The sequence below is a fragment of the Musca autumnalis genome, unplaced genomic scaffold (assembly GCF_047663935.1).
Source record: "Musca autumnalis isolate F117 unplaced genomic scaffold, ASM4766393v1 scaffold_3, whole genome shotgun sequence".
Taxonomy (NCBI): Eukaryota; Metazoa; Arthropoda; class Insecta; order Diptera; family Muscidae; genus Musca; species Musca autumnalis.
This window is the reverse complement of record NW_027411866.1, coordinates 58,636,198-58,659,332: the sequence shown is the minus strand read 5'-3', so window position 1 is coordinate 58,659,332 and position 23,135 is coordinate 58,636,198. Positions and strand designations below refer to the sequence as shown.

General features: G+C 35.1%; 1 long non-coding RNA gene across 1 annotated transcript; it reads right to left on the bottom strand.

The window, feature by feature from the left end:
• Nucleotides 1-17,221: 17,221 nt before the first annotated feature.
• On the bottom strand, nt 17,222-20,126 carry LOC141399704 (uncharacterized). Its single transcript, XR_012411909.1, has 2 exons — nt 19,421-20,126; nt 17,222-19,356 (listed from the first exon to the last, which is right to left on the bottom strand). It is a non-coding gene; the product is annotated as an uncharacterized lncRNA (long non-coding RNA).
• Between the last annotated feature and the right edge of the window lie 3,009 nt (nt 20,127-23,135).

Below are 23,135 nucleotides of genomic sequence, written 5' to 3'. Positions count from 1 at the left end.
GCTGAAATAAACACAAAGATGTAAAATTCTGCAGTCCAACAATAAAAAACGCCAACATCAAAAATTTTGTTAACAAAATATGACAAAAATAAGGAAAATAAATGTTATTTTATCTTTGTATTTCCGTTCTTACATTTCAAACTTTTTCTCATAAAAATATATCGTTTTTCAATCGATCACAAAAATATGACCGTTTTCAAGACGAGAAAAATAAACGATTATCGGATTGCATCACACAAAATGGAATATGAAATCAATATCGAAAACAATTCGATGTCGGAAAATGTACATGCATCACACCTACAGTCGTTTTTGACTCGTTTTGAGCTCGAAATCGATTTTCATCACATACCTGTATATAATTTATCTGATTTGCTGATATTCCAAGAATAAAAGTTATGCCAACGAGAGTTTAATTTCTTGAATAAATTTCTGTATAATCAATACATTATGAGCATCGAGAATTAAATCAAACAGAATCCAAAATGTTTTTGGAATTTTATAAAATCCAAGAAACAATGTACTTATATTTCTTCTTCGATGGTCTATTATGATAAATATTCGGACTTGCCAGAGGGCATTGTTAATCGTTTTTCAGACTATTTTAAATCAAAATTTGGTAGGTCCTCCACTGACAATGGTAATAGTTCTTCTTTTCAATTTTCGCATAATTCATTTGATGTCAACTTAACCAGAATAACATTATTTGAGAGTGATGTTCTTCGTGGTATCCATAACGTTAAAAGTTCCATTAACGTAGATGCTGATGGTATATGTATGTGCAAATGTGCCTCTTCAATTTCTTTACCGCTTCGAATACTGTTTAACAAATCTCTTTGTTAAGGCGTATTTGCCGATAAATGGAAATTCACTAACAATCCTATTTTCAAAAAGGGTTCCAAAGACAATGTTTCATCGTCCCGTCCGATATCCAAAATTACAGTAATTTCCAAAATCTTTGAAAATATCATTCATGAAAAATTAAATTTTGCGTTCAAGTCAATAATTATTCCGCAACAACATGGCTTTTACAGCAATAGATCTACGATCTCCAATCTTTCTGCGTTCACTGACTACTGCATAAGATCATTAGGATCTGGGTGCCAGGTTAAAACTATTTATACCGATTTTTCAAAAGCGTTTGATTCAATTTCACATTCTTTATTAATACATAAATTATATAATTTTGGTGTCAGATGCAATTTTCTTAATTGGATTAAATCGTATTTGTCCAACAGAAAGTGTATTGTAAAAGTTGGTGCTTATAGCTCTGTACCATTTACTCAAACTTCTGTTGTCCCTCAAGGAACTATCTTGGGGCCCTTATTTTTTAATATCTTCATTAATGATATTTCCACATGTTTTAATCATTCAATGTTTCTTTTATATGCCGACGATTTAAAAGTCTTTCTAAAGGTGAATTCTATAATGGATGGTTTAAAATTGCAATATGACTTGGACGATCTGCTTACATGGTGCGGTGTCAACTCTTTAAATCTGAACCTTGATAAGTGCTCACATGTATCCTTTAGCCATTCAAGAAATCCTCTACATTTATCATCCAATCTCGGTAATCATGTTTTAAGGAAGTTAGATGAGTTTGAAGACCTGGGCATACTTTTTGATAACAAGCTCTCGTTTATTCCCCACTTAGGTCATATAATACCGAAAGCCTATTCCGTTTTAGCTTTCATTAAACGAAAGACTTTAAAGATCCAAATACCATTCCTATGTTCGATCAAAACTAGAATATGGATCCATATTATGGAGTCCATTTTCAGTTACCCATATAAAGAGAATTGAAAGAATTCAAGTGAAATTTATTAAATATTGTTACGGAATTACGTTTAACTAATCTCCGTGTAGACGTTGTTTTATTCCCCGATACGATTTGTACAAAATAAAACATGGTTCGTTTTAGATTACGTTTCTACAATACTTTCTTTAATTTATTACACTTATTCTGAACTGACTGTTATAGCTAAGTACACAGCTTTACTTTACTTCTTTACTAGTGGATGTTTACACTTCGCGATAAAATTCATAACTGATCACTGTTTGCCCGTCATCCGATATTTATATCCCGACATTTATCGTTTGGAAGTATCTAGAGCATGCATCTGGCAACCTCGAGAAGCCAACTAACAACAAACACACAGACGCACACTCGCACCAAGCGAACAACAACAACATACATCAGGGACGAGCTTCTTTGCTTAGATCGTATAGTGAGGGCGCCCACTGAGTTGTTTTTGCATTTGCTTCTCTCTCTCACGTACAGTGTAAATTAATGAAAACAAACAAAAACATAATGTGGTTGTTGCTTTTTTCACTCATACGTTCATACATTTCTTCGCTTTGGTTGTATTTCTGTGGTCGTCGCTGACATACATATACGGGATACAAACACAGAAGACAGGCATGACGTAATGGACGATTTTACAAGAAAGTACAACAAAAACAAATACTGGAAATGGCAAACTAGGCGATAATTGAATGATTATGACAAAACAAATGGAAGCAAAGGCAGATCAGACATGTAAAGTAAGAACTAGAATGATGAAGAAAATTCTATTCAATATTTGTTGTTGTAACTCGATTTTAAAAAAAGTAACTGCTCAATGGAAATCTACGTTATAATTCAAATTAACGGAAATTCAAATAAATTAACTTAAATCTATCAGTTACATTCGTAACATTGCATCCCGATTAAGCCTGTTCGTCCCGAATAGGCACAGTTCCCGCTCGTTGGGTTGGGCATTGGTAACACTGGCTCCTGCTTAAGCCTGTTCGTCTTGGCTGGGCACAGCCTTCGTTCCATAGCGGGCCAACCGTTCTAGATGTACCACCTTCATCTTCGACCTAGGGCTGTCGCTCTTCTGTATGCGATACACGACGTCATTTATTTTCGTGACTACGTTGTAGGGGCCTTCCCAGTGTGTTTGGAGTTTGGGGCATAGTCCTTTTTTCGTTGTGGGTTGAACAATAGTACCAGTTGCCCTTCTTGGAACCCATCAGTATTTGCCGCTCGATCGTGTCTCGCCTTCATGCGGTTGCTGACCATTTTTATCCGATGGCGTACTGCATCGAGGACTTCATTGAAAGAGTTTTGACTGTTTTCATCATTATCAGTTTCGGGGTTTGGTTTGGCACAGAATATCAAGTCACCAGGTAGCTTCAATTCATTTCCGAACAGAACTTTGGCTGGGGTTCGAGATGTGGAGTCATGAATGGCCGACCTATAGGCTAGTAGGAATTTTGGAGGAGCATATTCCCAGTCTCTTTGGAATGAACCTCGGATGGGACACCATAGCGACAAATCCAATTCTTCCTGAACACATCCAATATTGTCTTCTCTTCCTGGTTGGGAATGGCATAAACCTCTGGCCATTTGCTGAAGTAATCCATGACCACTAAGACATACCGGTTCCCAGAGTCGCTTATTGGAAACGGTCCAGCCACATCCATTGCGATTCTTTCAAATGGAGCTCCTGAATTATACTGTTGCATGTGGCCTCGACTCTTCCGGGTTGGACCTTTAGCTCTTATACACCTCTCACAATTGACAATCCAGTCTGCAATGGATTTCTGACAGCCCACCCAGTAGAACCTCTGCTTTATCACTTCAGCAGTCTTTGTTACACCAAGGTGTCTTGGCCCATCGTGAAACTCTGACAAGACATCTTTTATTTTGGAGTCTGGTACGACAATCAAGTTACGGTGAGTTTTTCCACCGTCGCTCTCCCACTTACGATGTCATCTATTAGAAGTAGGCTGTTCCACTGGGCCCAATAAGATTTCAAAAGGGGACTTTCGGGCGCTATTTCTTTGCGACTAGGGCGTTCGCCCATTTCCACAGCAGAAATTATTTTGCCTAGGGTGCGATCTTTTCTTTGTTCCGCCGACCAATCCTGCCTTCAGCCTTCGAGCAATGTCTGCATGTAATTTTGCAGTATTTCTTCTCAGGCTTCGACAATGTTCGGCTGTAGTACCCGATGACTTTTTCTTGGCCGTCTATTTCCTAGGAAAGGACACCACCGATACCGTCTGCACTGGCGTCAGTGTCCAACACAAACTTACCGCCGGGTACAGGGTACGCCAAAAGAGGGGCTGTGCAGAGCATGTCTTTGAGTTTTTGGAATGCCTCTTCCTGGTCGTTGCTCCATAGAAAATTCTACCGACGGTAATAGGTGCAGAGACCCAGAAAACTTCGCAGCTCATGGAGGCTTCAAGGCTGCGGCCAGTCTCTGACGGCTTTAATCTCCTCGCTATCCGTCGATATGCCCTCCGTCGTCACATGGTGCCCCAGGAACTTCACCTCTTGCTGGAAGAGGTTACACTTCTCCGGGTTAAGTTTTAGACCCGAAGACGATAGCTGCTGGAGTACATTCCTTAAATTCGTGAGGTGTTCGTCGAAGGTCTGTCCCATGACTATGATGTCATCCAAGTATATAAGGCACGACTTCCACTGCAACCCGCTCCATCAGCCTTTCAAAGGTGGCCGGGGCGTTGCAGAGCCCGAATGGCATGACATTAAATTGCCAGAGACCGCCGTTAACGCCAAAAGCTGTTTTTTCCTTATCTTTATCGGCGATCTCTACCTGCCAGTAACCACTCTGCAGATGGAGGGTAGAGAACCACGACGTCCAGGCTAAGGTGTCTAGTGTGTCACCGATTCAAGGCTGCCTCGATCTCGTTAACAAGAGATATGGGTTCTTCAAACTCGGTATCCAGTTTGCGGACCATGTGAGTCTGGGGATTGGTTATTATTATTGCCGTCTCTTGTGCAAGGGCGTACGACACGGTTTCAGCAAATGACGATTTTGGTGACGCATACGTTGCACGTTTGATCTCGGGGTCACGTATACCATTCACAAATGTTTCGATTTTCATACGGTCCAACAAAGGATGGTTTTCTCCTGGATACGTCATTAGCACCATACGTTCTACCTCCGTTGCAAAGTCCTGTAATGTCTCGTTTGGCTTCTGTACTCTTCCCCTTAATTCCATTAAGTAGATGTTTTGCTTATGTTCGCCACCGTACTTACGTTCGAGAGCAGCCATTATATCTCCATAACTGTTTCTAGAAGCGGCAGAAATAGTCTGTATTACCTCAGCAGCAATGCCATAAGTAGTGATACAGCCTTGTCGTTGTCGTTCCAAGAATCTCTAGCAGCCACGATCTCGAACGGTAATTTGAACACATTGAAAGAGGTTGAGCCGTCGAACACAGGAGGCTTGATTCTTAAGGTGTTATGAATAGCTCTCTCTGGGCCACCTTTGATTTCCAGTTCCGACATTTTCTTCTCAAGGTTCACAAATTTCTCATCATGGGCCAGAAATTTCTCGTCAAGAGACAAAATCTTTTTATCCAACTCTTTAATTTGTATCTCCACGTTTTCTACTCTCTTTTCAATCACCATCGTGATGTTCTCGAGTTTCCCGTTATTGTTCTAGAATTTACCTATAATTTCTCTTCCACGTCCTTAGCGATTTTTCTAGATTTCTCTTCTAATTGTTCCTCTAATTTTCTAGAATTTTCTGCACTCTTTCTGGACATCTCTTCCAAAATGTTACTGGAATTTTCTTCAACCATTCTACAATTTTCTGCCTTGATTTCCATCAGAAGTCTGGAAGTTTCTTCGCTCTTCCTTGACATTTCCTCGCTCTATGCGGAAATCTCCTCGCTCTTTCTTGAATTTTCATCCATTTTTTGGCATGTAATTTCTCCATCATTTTGGAATTTTCTTCACTTTTCTTATTCATTTCCTGCATAATCATAATAAATAGACAAGATCATAATAAATAGACAACAAATTCTTCATTATTTTAAGTAAGGTGAGTACCGTCAAATAAGTGAGCATTCGCGAGTGTAATTTCTGTTATCCAACCACTGTTGGGCAGAAATGCTCGGCCTCATACACAAAAGTGTAAAAAATACATGAGTCTCTCGCAATTTGCCCACCATTGTATCCAACAAATAGTAAAGTGCTAAATTAATTTGCTAACATTCGCCCTACAACGTCGTCGCGTCGTTATAGTTTTTGTTGTTGTTCTCTTCCAGAACAACTACTTTTCATATCACTTCGTACGAGTATTTCAAAATAATATTCAAAGTCAAAGAGTGCAGTGATCTGTATTGTTGGTATTATTTTCTATTCGAGAAAAATATTCATATCGTTGTTAGTGTTTTTTCAATGCATATTCAAATTGCCAAATAAAAGAAATAAAGAGAGAAGAAAAAACACTAACAACTCTACTGACCACTATCCGTTGAGTTGTAACAACAAATACCCATCACTGCAGTCATCTGTTCTGTTGATCGTTCGATCGATATACACATACACGTGTTATTAATATACGAGGTCCGCGCCAAAATGTAAATATACGAGGGGTGCGTAAAAAGTTGTATTATTCATTCTGAATATTTTAATGAAATTTCTTTTTGATTATTTTTACAAAATAATTGTTTTTCTTGTTATTGTTGGTAATTAGTGTGCATCTTACAGTCCGCGCAACCTACAATAGGTTAAACATTATTCAAAATTTGTGGATTTTCATCCATTTATTTAAATTTTTGGAAAGTTTTGATTATTCGTTTGTGTTTCTCTTGAGAAATAATTTGTTTGTGTATTATTCGATACACATATCCGAAATTTAGTGCACTGAGAGAAATTTTGAAGGCTTTCAGTACACAGCGAAAAATTAAAATTTTACGTTTCTTGTCAATTTTGTTCTTTTTATTGTATTTTTCGGTACAATAAATTAAAAATAGTGTATTTTCGATACATTTGTGTACTAAACAACATTTAGTGACTTTTCGATACACTTGAAAAAGAATATTTTGCAGTTTTTTGGATTTTGGTGTATTTTTCGATACATTAAAAATAAAGTTGGGTATTTTTCGACACCGATTTTCACAACTGTTGGTTTATTTAAAATTTTTTTGGAATTTTTGAGAAGTTTCTACTATTTTTCGTTTTACATTGGTAATTTGGTACGTTTTATTGTATTTTTCGGTACATTAAAATAAAAAAGAGTGTATTTTTCGATACAAATTTTACAAACACTTTGAATTTGGCAGATTTTAAGGAAAATCAACCAAGATTTTCGACGTTGACTTGCTAAACTTTAGTTCACAAGTTAATATTTTATAGCATTTTCGTGCATTGTGATTCTACTTCTTGAAGTCAGGTCGTTTTGGTACATTTTGGAAAAGAAATTTTTCGATTTCATTCAAATTTTATTTCGATTTTCATCGTAATGTCGGTTACTCCTCTAGACTGTATCATCAGAGCTACAGATGCTCTCATTACGTTTGATTCCAACTTCACTTCTCTCCGAGATGAAGATCTGGATATCTATATTCTTGAAGCTCAGTAGTTAATAAATATATGTTTCAGACCAAAGGAAAATGCCGACAAAATTCCTGGAATTGTATGTAATTTGATACTTTATGTAAACAAACAAACACGTGGGTGGTACACTGAGAAGATATGTATGTATGTGTGAGTGTGGGAAATTCTTGGAATTCTGTCTGTCCGTCCGTAATGTAAACAAATAACACGTGTTACCATGGGACAATTCTAGGAATTCCGTCCGTCCGTCCGCGTGACCGTGGGAACTTTTTGGAATTCCGTTTGTCCGTCCGTCTGTCCATAAGCATGCTCAATTATGCTTAAAATCAACGTGGGTGGTCCTCTTTGTCCGTCCGTCTGCTGACCGTGGGAACTTTTTGGAATTCCGTTTGTCCGTCCGTCTGTCCATAAGCATGCTCAATTATGCTTAAAATCAACGTGGGTGGTCCTGTTTGTCCGTCCGTCTGTCCGTGGGCATGCTCAATCAAGATTAAAATCAACGCCTGTACGTCCGTTTGCCAGTTCATTGATCTAATTTCCCAATGTTGTGAAATAAATGAGTCATCATCAGCTGGGTTTAAATAAAAATGAATGAAACTGTACTCAAAAAGAATTTCTTTGAGTGCATAAATCAAAAAGATCCAAATGAATTCATTTGGATCTTTTCGATTTGTTTATTTCAGAAGTCAAGTAAAGAATTAGCAAAGACTTGAATATTGGATTGAAGGGATACTTTGGTATATTAAAGCATATGTGGGTGCGTGTGTATGTTTAATTCTTTGTAGTTTTGAGGAATGTATGGCATTATGTTGCAGCACTTTGTTATGAGTAAGAGGCTGAAAGGGTAAGGCATCGAATGCTTTAAGATTAGCTAGAGCATTAACCATATGTTTGTATGAATGTTGCCTCTGTTTATATATTTGTAACAAAAGGAGGCAGCATTGATCGACAACCTTCGATTGAAGCAATGACCATTGTTGAGGCAATGAGTTTATATGTACATATGTTTGTGTGTATGCCGTATGTTTCCTTTACTTTGCTTTAAGTCAGCAGCCACGATAGCTTTATTTTATATTTGTGTGTTGTCTTTTGGTTCTTTTTTCCTTTCCTTTAAATCAGCGGACGTAAATGTCGCCTTTAACGAAAGCAAAAGGCGACAAGTGTCTAGGGGTATCTGCTGTGTTTGAATATGAATTCGATCGATCTTCTCGATTTGTTTATTATTATTATTCGATGAATGCGACAAAATCTTTAATATTGAATTGAAGGGTGGATTGAATTTTTGGTTGCTTCAAATTGATCTTTGCTATGGATTTGGATATGTATGCAAATATGATTGAGAGAGTTAAGGGGGATGGGGGAACCAATGTGTACAAATGAGAAATCGATGACCATTGTTGAGGCATAGCCTTTTAATTTATGCTGTGTATGTTTGCATTAAACCTATATTCAATATTACTCAATATTCAATTTGTTTTGATTAAGTGTTATGAATCTGGGTTATTGATTTTTTTAAGAAGACACCACGTCTGTTTCTTTAAACCATATATGTATAGATGTATGTATGTTTGTGGTGATATTGACATTGAAAGGGAATATGTTTAGATTATGACTTTGATTTCTTTGCGTCTGTGTATGGAAAGTGACGATAGACTTATTTTAGGAGAGTGAAGGGGGAAAGGGGAATAACGAAAAAAAGAAATCAATCTTTACAAATAAGAAATCGGCAAGAACTTTTAGTTGGCTTAACATATGTATGCTTAATGAATTTCACAATATTGTAAAATTAATGTTAATCACACTACAATTTTAGTATAAAAAGCAAATAATTTTAATTAGGAATCACAGTATTAAAGTTAAATTACAAGTGAAAACATGGCGAGCCGAGACCTAATTAGCTTCTTCAATTCCTTCAACATCAAATCAATAATTCCTTTGAAGGATATGGAGGACAATAAGGATTACATCATAACAGGTGCATTCAAGGCCAAAACAAAATACGGGGAGAGAATTGTATTGCGGATAAATGACTCTATTCTATACTTGCCAACAATATTTCTCTCACTAGGAGACGAACATATAAGGCAATTGGCTGGTGGAGGATATGCCGTTATAAAATCAACCTTGAAAGATGGTAGCGGAACAGATGTATATAAATTAGAATTAAAACAATTGGAAATACCAACATTTTATTATCCACCGTATTAAGCAAAAAATAAATTAACAAATAAAGAACTTTAATAAGCTAAAAATGTTCAAGTCTTTTTATTTAAATTTGGGGGATAGAGTTTTCAGTTTGAAATAATATCTTTAGATAGAAAGATGCCTGCGCTTAATAGGGAAAATCATCGCTTAAAAACGTTTGATCGTTGGCCGTTATCGTATCCAGATACAAAGAAAATGGCTGCAGTGGGACTTTATTATACTGGGATAGGAGATTTGACTAGATGCCATTTTTGTAAAGTGGATATTCATCGTTGGGAACAAACTGATGATCCGACGGAAGAACATTTACGATGGTCATACAGTTGCCCCTTGATGAGAAGACGTGTTACGAACAATATTCCCATCAACCCAGACATTTTATATCGTATCCTTCCTGAAATTGGTCCAGATGTTTGCGGAACCAGTAGAGTAAATAAGTTTTCAACAATATTCTTATTATTGTTCACATTCATTGTCTGTACTTCTCTGAATAAAATTTTAAACAAATAAAAAAAAAAACACACAAATCTGTTTTGCTTTTATTTTATTTTACTTTATTTATTTAATTTTGGGTTTTATAATCCATCTTGTATTATATCACGAATATAATACCATTTCTGTTCAATGAATACAAATATCTTAAATACATTATTAACAGCACATTTATACTTAGAATCTAAATGAATTGGACAGTTGGTGAAATAATCTTGACGAGTTCTAAGATTCATATTACTTTCTAAATTAACAATATTAGTTTGAAGATAGTTTTCCAAAAAGCATTTCTTTTTTGGTGAGAGAACATCCACGATATCATTGTAGCAGATTTCTCCATCGGTCCAGTCTAATCCATTCACATGTGCTTTGGTGTAGTTGATTGTTCTGAGTGCTTCTCCATCAAGCTCCTTTGCACTATAAAATGGTCGAAACAAAAAATGATTCGGAATAACAAAAGTTCCACACATAAATGAGAGCTCCTTCATGAAAATGGTTTTATCATTTCCATGACAATATTGAAAGTCGGCAAATGCTACATCCGATCTTTGGATTAGATACGACATCTTGGATTAGTTGAATTAGACTGTAGAGAATACTTTTGTTGTTAGTGTATTTTATTTATAAAATCTTGCTCATTTCCATTAAAAACTTTAAACAAAGATGGCCGCAGTTGTATGTATTAAATCGTTGATCTCTTTTATAATTATATGTTGTAGCTGGTCCCAAGTAATGTAAAACTTCTAATGGAGGTTGAAGGTTCCCAAAACTATCGTAATAGTCGATGATATTGTTATTTTTATAATATGCTACCCAATGGGTACCTGGACCACTGTCAATATCTAAATTTATGATACCACATTCTTTTCGATACGGTTTTTTAGGTAGTTTATCTCGCATATAAACACCTCTAAAGTGAGGTATGTATTTTTTTCCAAAGGTATTTATATGTGTATCGGCAAGTGGACCTTTGGGCAGCTGTTTTATTAGTTTTTTGGATTCTCATTTTCATCAACATAAATTCCATAGCCTTTTTTGTATGGTTTGAGATAGAGACCTTTACCCATAGCTATAGCTTCTATGGTTTTGTTATGTCTGGTTTGCTCTTGCAACTCTTGTTTGGCTTTTTTAGCATTCAAAACTGCATTGGTTATCGCTGAACTGCCCGAAGCTAATGCACCCAACGCTCCCAAACCAGTTAGAATAGGTATGAGAGGAAGAAATCCTCCCCTTTTGGGTACCCTTATTATTCTTGGTATGACCACCTTTGACTTTTTTAAAAATTTGTTGTCCTATCAATTGTTTGGGTTTTTTGGTTCCCAACCCCATGCCAAGCTTTGTCTTAGCCTTCATTATATTAGTTACAAGATATGCGTTTATTTTTTCTCCAATGCTACTATCCTTTGATTTTACTCGTTCCCAAGCTCGTTCAGTTAGTTCACGATCAGCAATATGACGTTGTTCAATATCTTTATTCTGCGAATAGGCAATATCGTGTACTCTACAAGCAGCATCCAGTGGATTAACACCTTGATCTCCTCTTTGTATACGTTTTCTTAGCTTTGTACCTGGTCCACAAAATTGATAGCCTGGTAGATGAAGTTCGACTGGAAGAGAGTTTATCAACTTATTTACAAGTCCTCCTCCTTTAACGGCTTTCTTTCTAATAAATCGATTTGCGTTGTAAACAATCATTTTATACTTTTTTTTACAGGTTCTAAACAAAAGATATATGTAAATTGGTTTAATATATTATAAATAGTCATGTGTTCTTATACTAATCATTAGTTGTAAACATGAGATTAGTTGAGCAACAAGCTAAAATTACAGTACGAAATGGGGACTTTATACAAAGGAAAACCCCACGACATAGTACTTTGTTACCCATTACTATACGAGCATTAATAGTGGGCCCATCAAACTGTGGAAAGACGAATGTTATGCTTAGTTTGATTGAAAGCCCAAATGGATTAAAATTTGAAAATGTTTACATTTATTCAAAATCGCTATATCAATCTAAATATGAGTACCTAAAGAAACTGATTTCCTCTGTAAAAGGGATGGGATTGTTTACATTCACCAATAATGATGATGTTATACAACCAGATGAAATAAAACCAAACTCAATCATGATTTTTGACGATGTATCATGTGATAAACAGAACAATATTAAAAACTATTTTAGCATGGGGCGACATAAGAGTGTTGACTCATTTTACTTATGTCAAACATACACCCGTATCCCAAAGCATTTGTTGCGTGATAATGCCAATATGATAATCATGTTTAAACAAGACGATCTGAATTTAAGACACATATACAACGATCATGTGGGGTGCGACATGAGCTTTGATATCTTCAAAGACATTTGTCATGAATGTTGGAAGGAAAAGTATGGATTTCTGACGATTTCTAAAGATGATGAAATTCACTCTGGGAGATATCGGAAAGGCTTTCATACATTTATTCAACCATAATATTATTTAAAAGATGTCATATAGTTTATTTACATGAGTACACCTGCGACCATGGAGGAGGAAATGTTGAAACGACTTGTAAAGTCCAGAAATGTTTTGAAAAGAAAATTTCAAAGCATTAAAATGGGCGAAGATGCTAAAACTACTGAATTGACAAACACTTTTAAACCATTAACAGAACCCATAAACAAACTACTAAAGCTTTCAACTGAGAATGCAAGCAAAATGATTGCACTCAAGAAGGAGAATATGGATTCATTTAGAGAATCTTTTGTCGCGAGTACACCCTTTAAAAAATATAAACCGGAGATTAAGCTTGAGCCAAGTATATTGGAGGGGAAAGAGGATAAAGGAGATTATTCACAAAATGATGATACTTACAACACCTCAAAAGATGACACATTTTATTCAGAAAATGAGGATGATGAAGACGATCCTATTAGTCTAACACTCTTGAAGAAAAATAAAAAACTAGATATAGTATATGGACCGCATAAAGATGAAAATGGTGAATGGATGTTTGGAGATAAACCGCTGAAAATCAGTGATGAAAAGATTACGATTGGAAATAAAAATTGGGCATTTACACCAGGACTATTTGAACTCTTATTTTATCAAAACCCCAAAAAATATGATCCTACAGAACTCGACATATATAAAACAATCTTGTTGGACTCAAATGCGTTTAAAATAAACTATGACCCTAATGGTAGAATCAAGGGGAACAAAGGACAAAAATATAAGCGGATAATTAAAAAGTTAATGGGGAATACTCACAGTGGCAAAGGCTTAATGACACTAAATCCTAGTAAACCCAACTATATATACTGGGACGATCCCAACGAGTTGGTAGAACGATTAAAGCTGTTGATGGCATCACAACAAGCCGGAAACAATAATCATACTAATGAGATTGTTTCGATTCGATTATCGAAGAACTGCGAGAAGGCAACATAATCTATTAAGTAAACTTTAAAGGAAACAAACAACCTATGACTGTTGACAAGTTTGGTCATCATTATAATCCAAAAACCCACTCAATAGAAGTAAGAGACAATGTTTCGAGAATACTGGGAATTAATATTGACGAAGATCACAACCTTGACGTGCAAAATAAAAAAGTTAGGAACGTTGCACCCCCAACGGAAGGAACGGATGCAGTCAACCAAGCATACATATTTTCACAAATCAAGCACATACAAGAAGTATTAAACCAAAATATTATTCGGGAGTGTACTCAACTAAGAGAAGAAATATCCCATCTCAAACAATCACATAAGGAAATTTTTAAAGTCTTATCTCAACCCCCATTCAACTCAATTGCTCTAATATATCCCCCAAAACTTGAATAATGGAAAAGCGAGGATTGGTAAACGAACTCCACTCTCAAGCACGAAGAAATTTTAAAAGACGTAGGGTTATTACAAAGGGAATCGATGATCTCTGGCAAGCCGATTTAGTTGAAATGGGCAGCTATTCTAAAGCAAACAAGGGATATAGATTTTTGCTTACTGTTATCGACACCTTTTCGAAATTTGCCTGGTGCGAAGCACTTAAAACAAAAACAGCAATGGAAGTATATAGAGCATTTGAAAAAATTTTAAAAGATGGAAGAATTCCAAAGAATTTGCAAACCGATGATGGAAAAGAATTTTTCAACAAGGAATTTAAAAAATTAATGCAGAAACATTCAATAAACCACTACTCTACATACAGTGTCTTGAAAGCCTCAATTGTTGAACGCTTCAATAGAACTTTAAAGGGCATGATGTGGAAGGAGTTTAGCTTCAATGGAAATTATCAATGGATTGATATTTATAGAGACCTGGTTGATCAATACAACAAAACACGTCATCGAACAATAAAAATGGCACCTATTCAAGTAAATCCATCGAATGAGCAGATGTTGTTAAAAACTGTGTATAACCACATGAAAATCTTTAAGAGGCAAAATCTCCGTGTGGGTGATCATGTTCGCATCAGCAAATATAAACATCAATTTGAAAAGGGGTATACGCCAAATTGGACTACAGAAATATTTAAAATAAGAGGAATACGATTAACCAACCCTGCTACTTATTTACTAGAAGACTACGAAGGAAATCCCATACATGGATGTTTCTATAAAGAAGAAATTTTACCCACAAAATATCCCAACACATACTTAGTAGAAAAAATATTAAAAACAAAGGGTGATAAAGTCTTTGTTAAATGGCTGGGATTTTCAAACAAGCATAATTCCTGGATAGATAAGACAAATGTATTGTAAACTTTATATATTTTAGTATTTTAATAAATAAAAACCTATATAAACATATGCATATTTGTTGTTTTTACTTATTACTAGAAAGGAACTGACAATGTCAAGAACGTTTACTTTGACGGGTAAATCATCAATTTTACACTCAAACTATTCACCTCCTATTGAATTGGGAGAGGGTAGTTATGAGTGTTGTTTAATTGATTTTCAATCCTACAATTCCATACCAAATGTGGATAATGATAACAATCTCTTCCATATCGGAGACAAAATTATAAAGATACCCATAGGTTCATATGAACTACAAGATATTGCTCACTACTTGGAAACACAATATAGAGCAATCCACATTAATAGATCAATTGAAATTAAAGCCAACAATAATACGATACAAATAGAGAACTTATCCTCTCATGATCCCATATACTTTGATAAAGAGAAATCTATAGCAAAACTCTTTGGTTTTACCGAAAAAATTTTAGAACCAGGTAAAAAGCATACTTCAAACCTTCCGGTAAACATTCTAAAGGTCAATGCTATACAAATACATTGCAACATTGTTACTGGATCATTCATGAATGGGTCGCCTGCGCATATTCTACACGAATTTGCACTTGATGTCCCTCCAGGATATAAATTGGCTGAGAGACCGATGAATCTCATTTATTTGCCGGTGAACGTCAAAGAAATAAGTCATCTGGAGATACTTATATTAGACCAAGAAGGACGCTTGATAAACTTTAGAGGAGAAGAAATTACTCTACGAATTCATATTAGACCAAGACAACCATGATTATTTACAATAAATACAACCATAAACAAACACCAAAACACATTCAACATCAAGGTGTCAAACCGACAAGACCTCTCCTAACCAAGGAAAATAAAGAATTTTTAAAACTCATTAAATTAAAAGTTAAACGAAATGTCTGAAATACTCGATATTAATGAACGTCCAATCTCTGATGAGAATATTGTAAAGAGAGACTACCACAGCTATGTTCCATACATCCAATCATTTAAAAATAACGATGAAATTCGTATAAGTATACAAAGTCAAGATCTTTACATACTACCATCGGGGAGCTATCTATACATTGAAGGAAATTTGAAAAATGCAAAGGGGGATGTTTCACAGAATGCTAAACTGAGGAATAATTGTGTGGGTTACATGTTTGATGAAATTCGCTATGAGCTAAATGGAATTGAAATTGATCGTACTCGTTATCTGGGTACAACAACAAAAGTTAAAAATTGGATTTCTCTAAGTGAATCTGAAAGCAAGGTTATGAGTAATGCAGGCTGGAATCCAGATGGTGACGTAAATACAAGCTCATTCAATTTTTGTGTTCCCTTGAATCGTCTACTGGGCTTTGCAGAGGACTTTAATAAAGTAATTTGCAATAGTAAACATGACTTGATTCTCTTGAGAAGCGCCAACGATAAAAATGTATGTTATTCAACTGCTGAAAACGAAGAAATTCAACTCACTATTACAAACATTGTTTGGAAAGTACAACACATTCATTTGTCAGACTATAGAAAAATCAGTTTCTTGAAAACAATCAAGGATGGAAAAACTTTACCGATAGCTTTCCGCAGCTGGGATTGCTACTTTAATCCAACTTTTGCTGGTGGAAGACAACACAGCTGGAGTGTTAAATTGTCTGCCAATCATGAAAGACCTCGATACGTTGCTTTGCTATTTGAAAGAGACAACAAGCTACAACACTGTGAACTTCAAAATATTAAAGTTCACTTGAACTCTGAAACTTATCCATATGATGATTTGAATCTAAAGTTTGGAGAAAATCGTTATGCAGTACTCTATGACATGTATGCCAAGTTTCAACAATCTTATTATATGAGGGAACCACAACCACTTCTCACATATACAAGTTTTAAGGACAACCCAATTGCCGTTATTGATATCAGTAATCAAAACGAAACTGTGAAGAATGGACCCATCGATTTAAAAATTCAATTTGAAACCAATACACCAATTCCACAAAATACCTCAGCATATTGCTTAATTATCCATGATCGTCTGGTAGAGTATGTTCCATTGACTGGAATTGTCCGAAAGATAGTATAAAAATTTACACTTACCTTTGCATCGTGCAAATTCAATAATGAAATAAAACACATGTTTATTATATAACAATATACAATTTTTGTTTTATTTAGATGTTCTTTTTTCATAATGTAAGTATTTTCTTAGGTATTACAATAACAATATATACCTTAAAATGGGGGTAAATTATTATAGTCTTCAATACTGAGTGATGTATCTAAATTTAAATCAATATCCATATTTGGTACAAATTCTGGTAAATTTATTAAATCATCCAATTCGGGTAAATTATCTAAATCATTTAATTCTATTCTATAATGACCCCATGCGTAGGTATTTATATTATCTTCTTTAATTTTTCTTTTTGTATCCTTATATCCCAATACAACTTTATTCATTCTGATTGTATAAATTTCATGTAGCTTGGATCTAAACATTAACATACTATCGACACTAACTTTTTTATTAAAAAGACATTCTTTATATGAATCAAAGTTATATCTGGCTATAACACACTTTTTGACACCCTTAGCCTTTTTAGTTTCGGAACCATCTTCAAGTTTAAAGGAATACATTTTGGGTCCAAGCCCTATAAATTCTGTCATTACTTTGCCGCAATTTTCATCTTTCATTAGACCTATCACTTTTTTATTTTTAAGAGGTATATTATAAATGTTGTCAGGTGGATAATCGGAGGTGTCAAAAAATTGTTCAATATCGTTTAAAATTTCTTTATAAAAGTCTTCAGAGAAAATGGTATATATAAAGGAATCGGTATCCATGTAATTCAAAATAATACGATCACCAAATTTAATCTTCATGTAACTGTAATGAAATTCATACATATTTAATTTAGCTAGTTCTAAAATACAAAAACCCAAGTAAATAGGTTTGTTGTAAGTTATTGAAGATTTATTCATTTGTATCGCCCAACTTGTCTCAGTAAATTGAGCTATACTATGAAAGAACGGTTCTGCTATTAGTGCTCGGGCTCCTTTATTAAGTTTATTTATTGTTTCCCAAGTGGTTACCAACATTACATCTTTTCTTTTCTCAACATTTTCCATTGTTTTTCCATAAACCGAATTGTTATATAGCTTACACATATTTTTATCAAATGCGTTCATTGCTTTCATTCTTTCTGTGGTGTTTTTATCAATGTAGGGTGCTAACCATGGTTCTTGATCGAACGCTAATACCCTATGAACTTTTCTCAATATTAAACCATTCTCTAAACATTGTTTTAGTACCATGTAATGTATGATATAATTTCGTTTTGGTTCAAAGTCCGCAATAAGCTTTTTATATTTACATCCTCCAATTTGTTTATTTTCAGAGCAAAATGGTAAGTCATTGTGGTAATCATGAAGGTAATCAGGGTAGTCAAGATCTACATCTAATATGTAACCTGTCATGGAATTTAGTTCCAATTTTAAAATATCTAGTACGACAGTATTCATTTCATTTTGTTGAAGCCACCTAAAATTACCTTTAGGTAGAGGTTGTCGCATTGCCCACCCATAGAGGTTGTTTGCATCTAGATATATTAAAAAGGAAGATGGAAGAGTTTTATCAAAATCTTTCATATACTTGTTGTTGGCTTTTGTGTATCTTCTAGTGCATTGTGTAAGGCCTCCACGAATACCACCTTTTATAAAATTATACATGTCTAGTTCTGTAAACAAATCTAATTTAATCTTTGTATGTCGAAGCATAGCATCAAAAGAGAGTCCAGGAATGGTATAATATTGGCATGCATCCAGTTTATGAAATTTTTTACATGTTTTTCGGAAATTTTCAAACACGTCAGTTAAGAGTAGAACATCTGTTAACAGATACAGTTCAAGGTAGTCGCGTAAAGTTTGACACTTAAATACTTTCCAAACATTCTTTGCATGTTCATATTCCTCATCAGTACAGTCCTTCTCATTCTCATTGTGCAGCTCCTCTATACTTTCCTGTTATGTGACAGTGGTCACGTACCCTATCATTACCTAACTCTTCTTCACAAATATGACAGAATATTTGATTTTGAAATGAAAGTTCCTCTACATCATTTAAGGGTATCATTGGCTTACAAACAGATAAGTAATTGTTATAAATTTGTTTACATTCAAAGTCTAAAGTTTTAACAAATTTAACTGCTGCGTCCTCTCCTACATAAATTAATTTTTTACTTAAACTATCATCAAATGAACATTTTATGAAAAAACTAAATGCACATGGCATGTGTTGACTTACTATTTCGTCATTATTTACAATATTTTTTAATGCCGATTCAAAGTCGGCGTATATGGCAAACGGCACATCCATCTGTTTGTGAATGTTTTATATTGCATTACAGCTTTATCTATCGCTGGCATATGTGTTACTACTCGGCTGCATTCCTTTTTATGTCCCTCTTCCCTGTTCGGTAATGATGTATATTGTAGACACTGGTTACACATGTATTTTTTCCCGGTGAATGAAGATAATTGTCGCGTTAGTAACCTACAAAAATATACAAAATTATAAGTATATTTTCTTTTGTTTTTTTGTTTATATGTATACGTACGCTGAGGTATTTTTAACCAGAATAAAGTGCCACTTTTCGTCTTTTTCCAACATTAGCAGGTTAATATGGATATCTCTTTCTTGTTGTGTGATATAGTACGGCCCAAGAATAATATCTTTTTTCTCGTCGTAACCGTAAACATTTACGCTTATATTTCCGTTTTGTTTTTCAAATTTGGATATATTATTTAGACTTATGGGAAATTCTATATTTTCAAAATTGAGTATTATCCCATTTGCTAATTGAATATACTCTGCCCGTATATCCCGTATCTTATAAGATGTTGGTCTATTTGCATGGAATTTTACGGGATATAATGCTGCAATTATACACCACTTAAAACAATAATTGTCTTTGTTCTTTAAGTTGAGGCAGGCAAGCCTGTTTGCTAACTTTGTCGGAGTCCCTATAAATTGGGAGCCTTTAAGTGGTGTTGATTTGTTTAAATGTATATCCAAATTCACTATTTTTGTTAGAGCCCAGCCGGAACCTCTTTCTTGAAATTCGGACATTTTTGTTTTTATTCGTTCAGTATTGTCCTCAACAATTTCATTTATATTGTCCGATATCGTTATTTGTTGTGCCTTTGTTGTATGGGATATATTGTTTTGTGTTATATCTTCTCCTGTCATTATGATGTACTCCCCGGTTAATGACAAGTACACTCTTAATAAATTATATTCGGCGACATAGTTCCTTATGAGACCTGTTAGGTTTCCTTTAACGTCCTTTAGGAAAATGTCAATATCAACACATTCTTTATTAGGTTTGTATTGGTAACTTACAACCCGATTTCCAAATGCACTTTTGATCACTTTCAGTTTTTTATTTATTACACCAAAACTGTTATTTTTATGATTTATTTCCTTGCAGTGATTGTGCCACGCCTTCACTTGTACATTACAATATTCACAAAACTTATTTTCCACTGAAGATGTTGAGGGATAAACGTTGTCATTAAATTGGGTGTTCATATCAAAGGCTGAAGATGTTGAAGGATACACATTTTCACCAAATTGACGTTTCATTTTAACCGCTGAAGGTTCTGATGGGTGCACGTTTTCATTAAATTGACGTTTCATTTTTCTTAGAGGATGTATATTGTTCAACAGTTATTAGCGAACTGATTATGTTGCTGTATTGAAACTCTGTTTAATAACTTCTTAGATTGCTCAGTGTATATAGCCCTTTCATAGAGTAAACCCTTCTTCAAAGGCTGCATATGTTTTTTTCAATATATTCTTTTTCAAGTTCAAGACGACAAAATATATATGTATGTACATATATACAGTTTCAAAGAATCAGACGTTGTGTGGTCCAATAACCCAGATTAATAACATTTAATCAAAACAAATTGAATATTGAGAAATATTGAATATTGGTCCTTCTTTTGTTTCTAATGTAAACATAGACATCATAAATTTAAAGGAAATTAAACGACATACATTCAAACGCAATGCCTCAACAATGGTCATCGATTTCTCATTTGTACACATTGGTTCCCTTTCCCCCTTAACTCTCCCAATCATATTTGCATACATATCCAAATCCATTGCAAAGATCAATTTGAAGCAACCAAAAATTCAATCCACCCTTCAATTCAATATTAAAGATTTTGTCGCCTTCATCGAATAATAATAATAAACAAATCGAGAAGATCGATCGAATTCATATTCAAACACTCAGTAAATACTCAGTACACTTGTCCTCTGACTTAAAGGAAAACAAAAGAACCAAACGACATACACACAAACATACAATAAAGCGATCGTGGCTGCTGATCCAATCCAAAGCAAAGGACAGACGGACGGACAAACGGAATTCCAAAAAGTTCCCACGGTCAGCAGACGGACGGACAAAGAGGACCACCCACGTTGATTTTAAGCATAATTGAGCATGCTTATGGACAGACGGACGTACAAACGGAATTCCAAAAAGTTCCCACGGTCACGCGGACGGACGGACGGAATTCCTAGAATTGTCCCATGGTAACACGTGTTATTTGTTTACATTACGGACGGACAGACAGAATTCCAAGAATTTCCCACACTCACACATACATACATATCTTCTCAGTGTACCACCCACGTGTTTGTTTGTTTACATAAAGTATCAAATTACATACAATTCCAGGAATTTTGTCGGCATTTTCCTTTGGTCTGAAATATATATTTATTAACTACTAAGATCAGGCTGCCGAATTTAAAGTAATGTGGAAAAAAGTAAAAGAGATGTTTGACGAATGTCTTAATTTCCTAAAAACTGCTGATAAACCCGATCCCAATGGCATTACATCAGCAGAGTGTAAATATCAGGTAGCTTTCAAGGCGTATATAAATACAATTGCAATGATCAATCGGAAAATTGATGAACATAGAGCTAGGTCTATGAATTCTTCTCCCACTTCTGGCGAAAGATTTTCTGTTCCTGAAGGTTTGAATATAACTAGATCATCAGCTGAAGTATCCGCTTCATACAATGATAATGTTTTCCATAGTTTAAACCTTCCACCATGTGATATTGACATTTTCAATGGCGATTTTCTTTCATGGCCTAAGTTTAGGCATCTTTTTTCTGCATTGTTTATTGACAACAAGCGCTTGAGTGACATAGAAAGGCTATGCCACTTATTGAAGAAAACTAGTGGTGAAGCGAAAGATATTGTTTCAAAATTCCCTTTGACGAATAGGACTTTTAATTTGGCTTGGAATGCTTTGAAGGAGTCGTACGACAATGTACGAATTCTGGTGAATAACCAATTAAAGTTATTGTTCGACCTTCCGGTCATTGATATAGAATCATGTTCAGGATTGAAACAATTACAGCGGGGTATAAATAGTTGCATTTCTGCTATGGAAATTTATGATGTTTCGACCAACGATTGGGATCCGATTCTTGTTTTCAGTTGCATCCAAAGATTACCCACAAACACCGTTCAATTGTGGGAACAAAATGTTCAAAATAAATCGGTCCTATCTTCATGGAAAGATTTACATTCCTTTCTTACAGAAAGAATTCAGACACTTACGTGTCTTCGTGGGGTATTGAATCCAATAATAAACATGAAAGCAAGTTTTCCAAACGGGGTCTTTCCATTTCCTCATCCACCTCTTCAGGTCGATTTTGTATTATGTGCCCTAAGTTAGTTCATCCCTTAAGATTCTGTCCCAAATTCTTAAAATGCTCGATCGATAGTCGCTTTCCGGCACTTCGACGTCATCATTGTTGTATGAATTGTCTAGCTAAAGGTCATGAAGCATATAAATGCCGCAGCAAACATAACTGTTCCAAATGTAACAGGCGACATCACACGCTGTTACATCGTGAAATGTCTTCACAAATAGGTTCTTCAAAATCTACGACTTCGTCACATTCTAGTTCGAGCACGCCTGTATCCTCGCGGTATTCTTCAGTTCGGAACCATGATACTTCCACTTCTTCGTCTGGTACGTCTTCGACAAATAGACAAGTGTTTCATGTTGCAGAAAATAGGAATGTCGTGTTAGGAACGGCTATGGTAAATATTGTTCACCAGGGAGTTTCACACCCAGTCCGTGCCCTTATTGACCCTGCATCAGAAGCCTCCTTCATTACTGAGGAGTTAAAACAAAAAATTGGTATTTCTACCACATCAACAGCGGCTACTATTTTAGGGGTCGACCAAACTATTTCCGCTAGATCCAACAAGTGCTGTTCATTTGATATTGGTTCCACA